The sequence below is a fragment of the Hylobates moloch genome, unplaced genomic scaffold (genome assembly GCF_009828535.3).
Source record: "Hylobates moloch isolate HMO894 unplaced genomic scaffold, HMol_V3 SCAFFOLD_3, whole genome shotgun sequence".
Classification (NCBI taxonomy): Eukaryota; Metazoa; Chordata; class Mammalia; order Primates; family Hylobatidae; genus Hylobates; species Hylobates moloch.
Window position 1 is genome coordinate 135653829 of NW_026652278.1, and position 12507 is coordinate 135666335.

At 40.4% G+C, this 12507-nt stretch overlaps 1 pseudogene; it reads left to right on the forward strand.

Annotated features, from left to right (window-relative positions):
- The first annotated feature begins 1133 nt into the window (after window positions 1-1133).
- On the forward strand, window positions 1134-1881 carry LOC116481196 (keratin, type I cytoskeletal 18-like; annotated as a pseudogene).
- The last annotated feature ends 10626 nt before the right edge of the window (window positions 1882-12507 follow it).

Sequence of the window (12507 nt, forward strand, 5' to 3'; positions counted from 1 at the left end):
CAATAAAGCCTTGGTTCTGCTCTGAAATCAGCAACTAGAACTATATAAAGATGTAAACCAAAAATAAAATTCTAAGCCCCATAACAGACTGAATGACTGAATGACCAAACCCACCCCCTCCCCCGACTTCAACCAAAGAGATTCAAAAAAACCTGAAAACTAATTCAGGTCATGATGGGAAAGGGGTATCATGTCTCATCATACTTTCCTCCCTTTGGAGTTCAGGCACAACTGACCAGCATTAACATTAAAACAGAGATCTTAAGACTGACAAAACAGACTGTAGCAATAAGATACCAAATTCCAATTTGGCTCTAGTATAGTATCATGAGAGGTAGCAGGCCCTGAAGGAAATCAAAGGATTTTACCCCAAAACATATTTATTTGGCATGTTTTGATATAGCCCTGCAAAGCCATTTTGTGGGGGAAAATTTGCATCTGTAATTTTTATAAGGAAAAATTTGCATCTGCAAAGAATCTCTGCTGACACAACTAGATGTTTCCCCTTCCAGACCCTCCCAATCCTGAAGAGATTAACTGAGAGTCTAGCACCTTTTAAGGGTCTAATTCAGAAATATTTGCCATCCGTTTTCTCTAAGGGTGGCCACCTATGAGACCTCGTCTACATAATAAGAATCTTGGTCTCCACAACCCCTTATCTTAACCCAGGCACCCCTTTCTTTTGGATAATAACTGAACGGTTTGAACCAATTGCCAATCAGAAAAATCTTTGAATCCACCTGTGACCTATAAGGCTGCACTTTGAGTTGCCCCACCTTTCTGAACCAAACCAATGTATACCTCACGTGTATTGATTAATGTCTTATGTCCCCCTAAAAATATATAAATCAAACTGTAAACTAACCACTTTAGGTACATATTCTTAGAACCTCTTGAGACTATACCTCAGGCCATGATCACTCATATTTGGCTCAGAATAACCCTCTTGAAATATTTTACAGAGTTTGGCTGTTTTCGTCAACAAAGAAATGACCTATTAACAGATGCTGACATATATTTTTATTTTATTTTATTTTATTTTATTTTATTTTATTTTATTTTATTTTAGACCTCTGAACTTTTTATTGGCCTCCTGCTCCCCAAAGAGTACCCTGCTTCTGCTGGCTTAATGTCTCATCCATGGGCTCTACAAGGTCATTGATGACACCAATGTCACTCAGCTGCAGCTGGAGACAGAGATTGAGGCTCTCAAGGAGGAGCTGCTCTTCATGAAGAAGAACCACGAAGAGGAAGTAAAAGGCCTACAAGCCCAGATTGCCAGCTCTGGGTTGACCCTGGAGGTAGGTGCCCCCAAATCTCAGAACCTAGCCAAGATAATGGCAGGCATCCTGGCCTAATATGAAGAGATGGCTCGGAAGATCTGAAAGGAGCTGGACAAGTACTGGTCTCAGCAGATTGAGGACAGCACCACAGTGGTCACCACAAAGTCTGCCAAGGTTGGAGCTGCTGAGATGATGCTCACAGAGCTGAGACATACAGTCCAGTCTTTGGAGATCGACCTGGACTCCTTGAGAAATCTGAAGGCCAGCTTGGAGAACAGCCTGAGGGAGGTGGAGGCCTGCTATGCCCTGCAGATGGAGCAGCTCAATGTGATCCTGCTGCACCTGGAGTCAGAGCTGGCACAGACCCAGAGGGACAGCGCCAGGTCCAGGAGTACGAGGCCCTGCTGAACATCAAGGTCAGGCTGGAGGCTGAGACCACCACCTGCTGCCGCCTGCTGGAAGATGACAAGGACTTCAATTTTGGTGATGCCCTGGACAACAGCAACTCCATGAAACCATCAAAAAGACCACCACCCGCTGGATAGTGGATGGCAAAGTGGTGTCTGAGACCAATGACACCAAAGTTCTGAGACATTAAGCGGACATATATTTTTTAAACTGACTATATAAGCTTGGCTTTATAAATCAAATCAGTGGAGAAAGAAATAACTTCAATAAATGGTGCTAAGATCATTGGATACCTATTTTTAAGTCATATTCTCAGGTATTACATACACAAAAAAATGGTAGATGGAGTGATAAATTTAATGCGATGAATTTTTTGAAATGACAATTATTGACACCTAGATGAAAATGTCTGTGAATTTTTAATCGAACTCAGTACTAATAGAACTTCTAAATTCAACAGCAACAAAAGAAATCACAAAGAGGGAAAAAACACTAAAAAGTTTAATGAGATGAAAACATAGAACTTCTACGTGTCAAAAATATATTAACAAAATTAAAACCAAGCAAACTAAAAAATTTTGTGAGAAATATGATGACAGATAGTCAATGTTATTATCATATACAAATTTACCATAAAAACAAAAAACATAAACCAACCTCAACAACCATTATGGGAAAAAGGTTTAAAAGCCAAATACAAAAAGTAGAGCTCGTTGGAGCTCTGCTAACAATAGTTCTTCATGAAACTATTGCCAATGCTGACCATGATTAATATTTTCATAAAATTCTCAGCATTGAAAATACCATTCAATTTTTCCAGATAGAAGGATAGAAGGAAGATTTGAAATATAAAACTGAAACAGTTAATTAAATAATAATACAATCAAGTGGTCAGGTGAGCTATGTCTTGGACATATGGGAAGAATTGCATTTTAGAAGAAATATCCAAATAATACTTATAATATGAAGGTCTTTGAGATATTACTTAGAACTAAGACTTCTAGAAACTGCTGCTTGCTGCCCCCTGAATAAAAGATCCCAATATATTTCCCTAGACAAAAAGAGCAAAAAGATAGCAGATATTAATGCTGTATATGTCATTCAAAACAACAGTGGACAGTCCCTGGAATATTGTATGCAGTACTCATGGTCACTGCCCCTCCAGAGAGAAAGGAAAATAGGACACTCTCAGGGGCTGGGAGGCTTATGAAAATAAACTTTGGAAAGCAGAATTCTTTCTCACAGGTGCAAAATTAAAATAATAATAAATGTACTATATGTTTCCTGTGAGCTGGACTGTGTGTTAAATTCTTTAAATATGTTATCTCATTCAGTGCTCCCAGCCAGCCTAGCAGAGAGGTGCCCTCGCACACTTGTTACAAATGAGGAAACGGTCTCAGTGCTTGATTTCACACAGCTGGTGAGAGAGAGCAGCGCAGAGACTCCAAGGTAGGCCTGGCTCACTCCAAAGCACATCCTCTTTGTAGTCAAGATCATTAGGCTGAGGAACATGGACTTTTCTGCCACATATTAGACTTAGGGAACACTCCTTGAAATGAAATTGCAGAGGAAAACCCAAGGCCAACTAGTCTAATCCATGTCAGCACCAGTGGAATTCCCTTTCTTGGAGGCAGAACACGATAAAGCAGGACAAATTCCAAAAGAGAGTCATTCATTTATTTATTCATCTCGCCAACAAATATTTATGAAGGTCCTACTTTCTCTGTGCCAAACATTGGGCTAATAGCACTGAATGTCAAATTCAGAATGGATTTCTAAGGGCAGAAAGGAATGCTTGGGGTATGCGTTCTCAACTTTTTTAGATTGAATTCGTGAGGGACAAGGATGCTTTAAAAAGAGAAGCTTTTCCATGCATTGGCATTGTGAGCATGATAAACCACAAATCTTACCCACGTCCTTCTGTCTAAATATAATCTCCATACAGTTTGAGAGGTGGAAAACTTGGATTATAGGTATGGCTTTCTGAGCACTTGAAGAATATAGCACTAGGTCATAATTTCAAAATGGTGTGATGCAGCCTACTTTTAAAATGTGAAATCTGCTGAGATTCTTTGTACAATTATTCCTATATTCCTAATGATTAACAAAATAGTTTTAGAGCTAATTTATCTTCTACCATGGCTTACACTTGCAGTGCTTCCCAATCTTTATCTTCAAGTTTCTCCATCGGCTCTCTCATACCAACTTTGAGAGTTTTGTTGTATGCCCCTTACAATGCCTAGGAAGGGAGGATGGGCTTTCTTTAAGAACATATGAGAGAGGACTATGTGGGGTAGAGGTGTTCTTAAAAGCATTATATTGTATGTGACCAAATAAAAGCATCACGATATTTTTCATGATTAAGTATTACCTTATAAATTATAGAGAAGCTAATTCCATCAATTGAAATTTGATCCTGGCTTGACAAAATTTTCCAGCTTGGAAATTTTGTGTCTGTATCATAACCAGCTTACTTGGAAAATAATGGTTTTGGGTTTACCAGCTGCCAAAAGCCTAAGTGTAGAACAACAAATTCCCCAAGGGACGGCTCTCCCTCCCAGTCATCATGAAAGTGAGGCTGGAGCCCAGGAGGGAGGAACAGATTGCATTGCCCATGAGCATGACCTAGTGGCTGGTTCACTGAGTGGCATTTATGGTAGTAATAGAAAAGGCTGCTCGTCTGTTTTCCAAGTGTCAGGGTAAGTGATGTGTGTGCAGCTGTTGTTCATGGAGACATGAAGAGCAGGAAAGAACAGCATCTTAGAAAGCGTAAGTTAAAAAAGACATTCTTAACCTCCCAATATTAAGCATTTGGTACTCTCTGCTGACTTCAGGGAGCTGGATCCATCCAAAGCACTTGTTTGCAGAGGCAAACAGAATGTTCTGATTCTTCACAGGGAACCAAAAATGATAAACTTTGTCTCGTACTGGCTCCCAAATCATTGCAGGGAGTTTATTTAGACTGTGAGACACTTAACAGAGCTTACCATGGTAAGCATGACTTGCCATACACACTTCCTCAGGGGATCACTGGCCAGCATGCAGTTATATTACTAAAACATTTATTGTAAGGGGGATACATCAACCCTAGAGAGAATTTGAGAATGCTATGCTATATTTTGCAGCCAAATATATATCACATATGCCTGAACATTTCTATATTACTTTGATAACACAGCTCTGCATGTCTATCAAACGTTTGATTAAAGCTGACTACAGTGCAAATTATCTAATGCTCTTTTTGTGAACTCTCAATAGTGTTTCATCTTAACCATATGGCTACTGATGTGGCAGTTAATGTATGGTTTCCATCAGGCTTTATAGAACTAGATATTCTGTACCTGCAATTAGGAACGTACTACATTTTCCTATAATTTGCTCTCAACAATTTGCAAGGGAAAAGAAACAATAAGGTCGTTCATGTTAAAGTTACAGCCCTGCTTAAACAAGCAAATAAACAAATAGATCTCAAATGCCCAATTCAAATACTGTGCCACATACATTTGTATATTATCTTTACAAGGCTCATCTACATAAATTTAAATAATTGTTGGGCCATATTGCAATATACATTCAAATTCAATGTCAAGTAGTAAATCCATGAAATGCTACGATGTTTAAAACATTTTTTTGTAAATGATCACATCTCTGCTTAGAAGTAGAATAGCAACACTGAAAATGCTGGTGATAAGGTTTGATTTAACAAAGGGATCTGGACGAGGAGTGCAGAGACCTGGGTTCTACTTTCCTCTTTGTCACAAATTTGCTTCTTGATCCAGGGCTTTGGGTTCCTGTTCTCAGATAATTATGGGAGGGGAGAGACATGTAATGTTTTGTATTCATTAGAACTACTTATGTTGCAAGGACAGAAACTACTTAAGCTCAAAAAATATTTAAAGGACGGGGATTTTCTGACACGCAGATTGTGAGACTGCAAAGTAAGGCAGGCTTTGGGGTGGCCTCTGCCTCCAACTAGGTGACCCCATTAGAGACCAGATTCTCTCGTTCTCTCCACACTGGAGGTTGGCATCAACCTCAGCCATCCACATTCATCGTCACCAGATGCTGCTGACATCTAAGGATGCACATTCAGAGACAATGTGTCTGCCCTACATTTTAAGCAAAGTACTTGCATGTGTACTCTGATTAGACTGACAGGGACTGCTACCCCAGAAGCATGTCAGCTGTGTGAGAGAGACATCTGCCCCTAAAAATCTGCCATTTGTTAGCAAGAAATAAAAGAAATTGATTCTAAGTAGACAATCAACAAATGTCTAGTTTGTAACAAGTGGGAGGTTTTGTTTTTGTTTTTTTGGGTTTGTTCCCCCAGTTTTGATTTTCTACTGTTCTAAATTCTATGGGCCCCATAAGTTTTTATATTAAACAACAAGCATTTACTTAGAATCTAAATCATGGTTTCTGCCCCACCTCCAGGCAGATTTTAGACTGGTTGAAGAAACAGTTATTTCAGTAACAAAAGGAGAGTGCTATGATTTGAATGTTTGTCCCCTCCAAAACTTACCTTGAAACTTAATCCTCAATGTGACGTATTGAAAGGTGGGGCCTTTAAGAGATGGGGCCTTTAAGAGGCAGAGCCCTCATGAATGTATTAATCCATCCATAGATTAATGGCGTAATGACTTAATGGGCTATCTGGAGGTGGTACTAGTAGCTATAAGAAAAGTAAGAGAGGCCTGAGCTAGCACACTCGATCCCTCCCCATGTGATGCCCTGTGGCTCCTTGGGACTCTGTGGAGAGTCCTCACCAATAACAAGACCCTCACCAGCCACCCAGTAACTTGAGAGGCTGAGATGGAAGACCACCTCAGAAAAAAAAAAAAAAAAGCCCTCACCTCACAAGATTCTCCCTCTCAACCTTGCGCTTCCCAGCCTCCAGAACTATAGGAATTAAATTTTGTTTCTTTATAAATTACGCAGCTTCAGGTATTCTGCTTTGAGCAACCAAAACTAGATTAAGACAGAAAGACTGGATGAAAATAAATAAATCAGAAACAAATAGGTGTGGGGAAGATATTGTTGATGAAATGGGGGAAGAGGTATAAGGCAGTGACCTGAAAAACACAGAGAAAGAAGATAGACAACAGGCTCAGTGGGGAAAGGGGGCAGAAGACGATGTACAGAAGGGGTTGGGGTCAGATTGCGAAGTGCCTTGTGTACAAGTGTGGGGAGTTTGAAATTGATCAATGGAAATCAGGTATAAATATGTTCAGATTTGTTTGGAGAAGCGGACTCCATGGTTGTGGTTTTCAAAAGCCTGAAAGTATAACTTATGGACATTAATATAGGTGGCCTAATTACAGTAACTCCGAGCCCTCCATTACTGCAGAATCTCAGTCCTCTCTGTCTCCGACATATGTGCATCCTTCAAAGCCTCTCCAATGTTTTTCTGAGGTTTCAACATTGAACCTGTTGCATTGCAGATTGTCAACTGCAGTTACCAGGAGCACTGGTCATATTCTCCTTCCCAGCTCTTGCTTCTGTATGTCCTTATTCACTGTCCAAGAAGCTACTTCAGGAAACTTCATTATCAATGATGCTAGCTCACCTATCAAGAAAGGGAACTGCTGGTCTGCAGGGCTCTGGAGTGGTGCTGGGTTCCATGCAAGGGACTTAGAAGGGTTGTTGCCTTAATTCTTGTCACCAGGGCTCTAAGACCATTGTTTGTGCCCCAAAATGGAAAAAGTGAGACTCATAAAAATGCTTTCTCCAATCTCTGTCTGTTTAATCATGGATGTTCATTTTTTTTCAAGGGACATGGTAGGATCCAAACATTGTAACTTCATCTCCTCATCTTCCTAAAAAGTCTATGCACACACAAAATTTGCTCCTTCTGCTCCAGCAACAAAGCCATATTGAGATACAAGCAGAGATAGAGGGAGAAGGAGATTGGCCCTTTACACTGCCAGGCTGGGGTCTCTGACATTTTCACATAATGATTTACCATTTATGTTCAATCCGGTGCCTGACACATCAAAGGACTTGAGTGTTGCTCATTGGATAAATGCACACGCAAACCATATAAAGAATATACTGGTGACAGAAGAGAACAGTGATTAAGAGGCTAATCATTGTTGTCTTAGGAGCACTGAACTAAGATACCAGCAGATGAGGGTAACTTTGAGAAACATTTCTGAGATGGAATCATTGGATATTTGCAAATGGATTATCCTCTTACACTTTTCAAGAAGAATAAGGGAGAAAAACATAGGTGCAGGCCAGGCATGGTGGCTCACGCCTGTAATCCCAGCACTTTGGGAGGCTGAGGCAGGCAGATCAGCTGAGGTCAGGAGTTCGAGACCAGCCTGACCAACATGGAGAAACCCCATCTCTACTAAAAATACAAAATTAGCTGGGCATGGAGGCGCATGCCTGTAATCCCAGCTACTCGGGAGGCTGAGGCAGGAGGATCGCTTGAACCTGGGAGACAGAGGTTGTGGTCAGCCAAGATTGCACCATTGCACTCCAGCCTGGACAACAAGAGTGAGACTCCGTCTCAAGAAAAAAAAAAAAAAGAAACCAACAAATGTCCAGTACAGGTTTTCTTTTACTAACTCTGACCTTCTATTATACAACCTTAAGTTCCTTGGTTCTCACTAAATATATGCCAAACACAGAGCTATTATCATTGAGACCCTCCATCAGGACAGTTGGAGACTCAGGAGATTGTAGAAATCCTAGAAAATCTTCAGAAAAAGCAAAGGTCCAAGTGCCTGAAACGGAGCCAATAAGAAGGATCAAGATTTCCTGTGTGGAGGCATTACTCATGGGAAATTTAGGGGGCTAGGTTATATAGAACGAAGAGTTCAGGACTCAGGAAGTGAGCATGTATGAGAAGAAATATCAAGAAAAATACTAATAGCTAAGGAGGGATGCTTGGGTAGATGATCTAGCTAGGTTTAAATAATAATGACAATAAAAGTAGTAAAAACAAAACAATTACTACCTCTCATTGAATTCAAATATGTGCCAGACAATATATCATCTGCTTTATATATGACACTATATTTATTTCTCATAACTAGAATATGAGTCAGGCATTCTTATGTGTCATACTGATAAGAACAGAGACTGAGAAAGATGAAGAATTGTTTCCAAAGATAATTTCAAAACAGGGCTTTTTGACTTCAAAATATGATCCTCTCTGTGAAATTTTTACCTTCATGTTTCAGATGCCAAGAAAATTTAAATTGCTATTAGTGTAGAAAAACAAAACATCACTAAATGCCACTATCCCTTGTCAACCAATCAACTCAAAGTAATTTACAGGGTATAATGTTATCTGATTCATATATTTTATATGTACTTTTCTTATTTTCCATTTGCTCTTCTGTCATAAAATTCTTTAAAAAAAAGAAAAAAGATTACTTGGAATATCATAAGTGCTTTCATTATACTTGTTCCCAATTCAGAAAGATAAGCCTTGCCTGCCTGTTGACCCTGAGTTTTCAAACTCAGTGGCAAAGGAGTTGATACATGAATTTAATTATGAATTATTTCCTTTTTGACAACAAAATCTTATGCAGTTTAAACAATCCTCTATACTATTCAAGTATTCCTTGGAAATATAAGAGGCTACTTAGTACAGAAATTTGAAACTAAATGTTAGAGAAATGTACTAGCAGCAGTAATAGTCTTGGCAGTCAATGAGAATGAAAGAATCAAGAGTTTCTCACTTCAGACATCAGATCTCACTTCAGATGTCAGATCTATGTCATGACTCTGAATTGAAGAACTTGTAGATTACAATCAACAAGGTAAATGTAAGCAATGTAAACAGACACACATGATTTGATGGACTGCAAGACTGAGATCACAAATTCCTTATTTGTTGAAACTGATTTATATGTTGTTGAAACTATTATATGTTGAAACTGATACGGGAGAGAGGCAGGGAAACGCTGGGTAGAGAAAGGCGGGGTTCCTGCCGAGGGTTCCACCCTGGGGCTCGTGCCCACAGACCTAGGTGAGGACAGGCACTCCTGTTTTTGTGCCCGAATGTTGCATTTTCCAAGATTACCGTGGCCTACCATGCCCCCCACATCCTGTGCCTATAAAAACCCCGATACCATAGCAGGCACACACATAAGCGGCTGGACGTGGAGAGGAACACATCCACAGAAGAATACACAGACACCAGCAGTCCATCCACAGCGCAACAACACAGACGCGAGGGAAATTTGCCGAGGGAAATTTGCCGAGGGCAGTCGGAGGAGAGCCCTGCCCCTGAGCAGCCCAGCTCCAGCGGAAGACCACCTTCCACTCCATCCCCCTTTTGGCTCCCCATCCATCTGCTGAGAGCTACTTCCACCACTCAATAAAAAACCTTGCACCCATCCTCCAAGCCCACATGTGATCAGATTTTTCCGGTACACTAAGGCAAGAACCCGGGATACAGAAACCCCACTGTCCTTGTGATAAGACAGGTCTAATTGAGCTGATTAACATAACCCGCCTGAGGATTTTCAAGCTGAAAGAGCACACTATAATACACGCCCACTGGGGCTTCAGGAGCTGTAAACACTCAACCCTAGATGCTGCCCTGTTGTCGGAGCACAAGCTCCCCGCGACCTGCCAGTCTGCATGCTCCCCCTAGGGGTTTGAGCTGCGGGGCACTGAAAAGTGATTTACACCCCATTGTATGCCCTGTGACAGGGATAAGGGAACTTTTCCCATTTCAAAACTAACAATCTACTTCTGGGAGAGTAAAAAGTGAACAGTTTATTAATTTTGGGAAAAGGTATTTCATTGATCCATCTCTTTTTTTTCTCAAGCATAAATCACCTTCAGTTTTCTGAATCACCATTGCCTCCAAATTAAGATTCAAAAGCAGGTGAAGAGGCTGGAAGGTACCTGGAACCCTTGAATGTGGGCCAAAAGCCAGACGCAGAGGGGTGTGAACCCAGTACATACCCAACTTCTTTACACCCAGGTGAGCTGAGACTCTGGAAATGTGGCGGAACACTGGAGCATGCGTCTTTGGATCAAATAAGTTCTCAGAAATTTATTTGGATTTGCAATCATTACAGAAAGAGGAATTTCTAAGGACTTGGGGACCCACTTGAACAGGGTGAGCCCTTACAGAATTGTGTAAAACTAAATTTTCATCAGTGTTCTCTGGGGGACTCTCAGAAAGACTGCAATCCTCTGGATGCCTGCATTCTCTTCCATGCATTTCAAGACACCTGGAATAGATATTCTTTAAAAAGGAAAAAAAATGTCAAGGTTGAAACAAAGCCCTTAAAGCATCTGTGCACCCCTGGAATTCCCAAGGATTCAGAATGATCCTGTTGTGATCTGGAGACTCCACGAGTGTCGTTAAGCTGGGCAATTTGGACCCACTACAAAGAAGACTCAGTGGTCCAGTCCTCAGACTCTCAGACTTTGGGGTGGGCCCAGTGATTACCTCCAGACAAAAATGTCTATTCTGTATTCCTGGATGCCACTTTCATGCCTCACCTTAATGTACAATGAAAGGCATTTAGTTATGGCTCCATTCCAAGGAAGAGGCCTTATTAACTTGCTGCCCAAGTCCAAGTTAGAAATGCACATATATATTCCCAAATGGGAATACCTGTGTAACCTTGAATCAAAGAGCAAATTTCATGGTAGCAAAGCTGAGGGCCGACTTTTAGCTTCATCTTCTAGAAAACTATCCAGCCATGTACATCAGCTAGAGTTTTAAAGCCAAACAAATACTGAAGGAAAAACGAAGAATTTTAAAGGAGAATGAAACAACCACAACAGGACAAATAATCCTGAATCACAAATGAGAACGCTCCCATTGGCAGAGACACAAAGGTAATATTTTCACTAGAATGAATAGTCCTAGAAAAATTTATTCTCCAATATCAGACACAACCAGGCCTTTTCCTTCCATATGAGACATGAATGTCTCCTTTTTCCACTTCATCGTTTTCAGTTATCCAAACAAAATTTTAGCAGCAGAAAAAATAACGAATTTAGTCTGTTTAGGTCCAGTATTTCCTCATTAATGTATTAACTCCCTGGCAGCAGTCAAACCATGCACTCTTCCTCCAGAATATTTCTTTCTCTTTTATCACCTTTAGAATTTCAGTGTCACTGAATAACTTCTATTTAATTTTGTCCCAGTGCAAGAAGCAGACACCTTAAGAGCACATTAATATCATCGTGACTGAAACTTTGGGAGACCTTGTATACCACAGAGGCAGACTGCTGTTTAAAACGCTCTTTTTTTTAATGTGTGTCAGAGCACTTTAACTTCAACCACTCTGCTAAGAGGCTGTTGTTTTAGTTCAAAGTGTACACAAAGGAGAGGATCACCACGTATGAATTAATATTTGCTTAACTGTCTTCATTTCCTCATTGCCCTGCAATTCAAGTGCTCTGTATTCCTTTTTTCATCAGTCATAGCATTAAGTGAAGAAAAATTGTGTTGTTTGTAAGCCTAGCAAATGCCAAAGAGTCTAGTATTTGCTCTAGTGTTTCTCACAACCATGTGTTAAATGATACTTTACTTTCATAGCTAAGTGAGGCAATGTGGGGTGAGATTAAGGAGCGAGCGGCAAAGAATAGAGTGTGGCCTGGAAGGTTAGCTCAGGTATGGTCTCTTCCACCGAGTTGCTACTCCATATTCCAGAAGCTAGAGTGTCCATTTCTCCTCCCTTATGTAATTATTTCGAAAATTAATGACTGCCACCCTGTGTGGTAAGATTAAAGTAACTTAAATAGAACACCAACACCAACAAAAGAAAGTGACAGAGATAGAGACAGAGAGGGTGGGAAAGAGAGAAGTGGGGAGAAGAAGAAGAGGAGG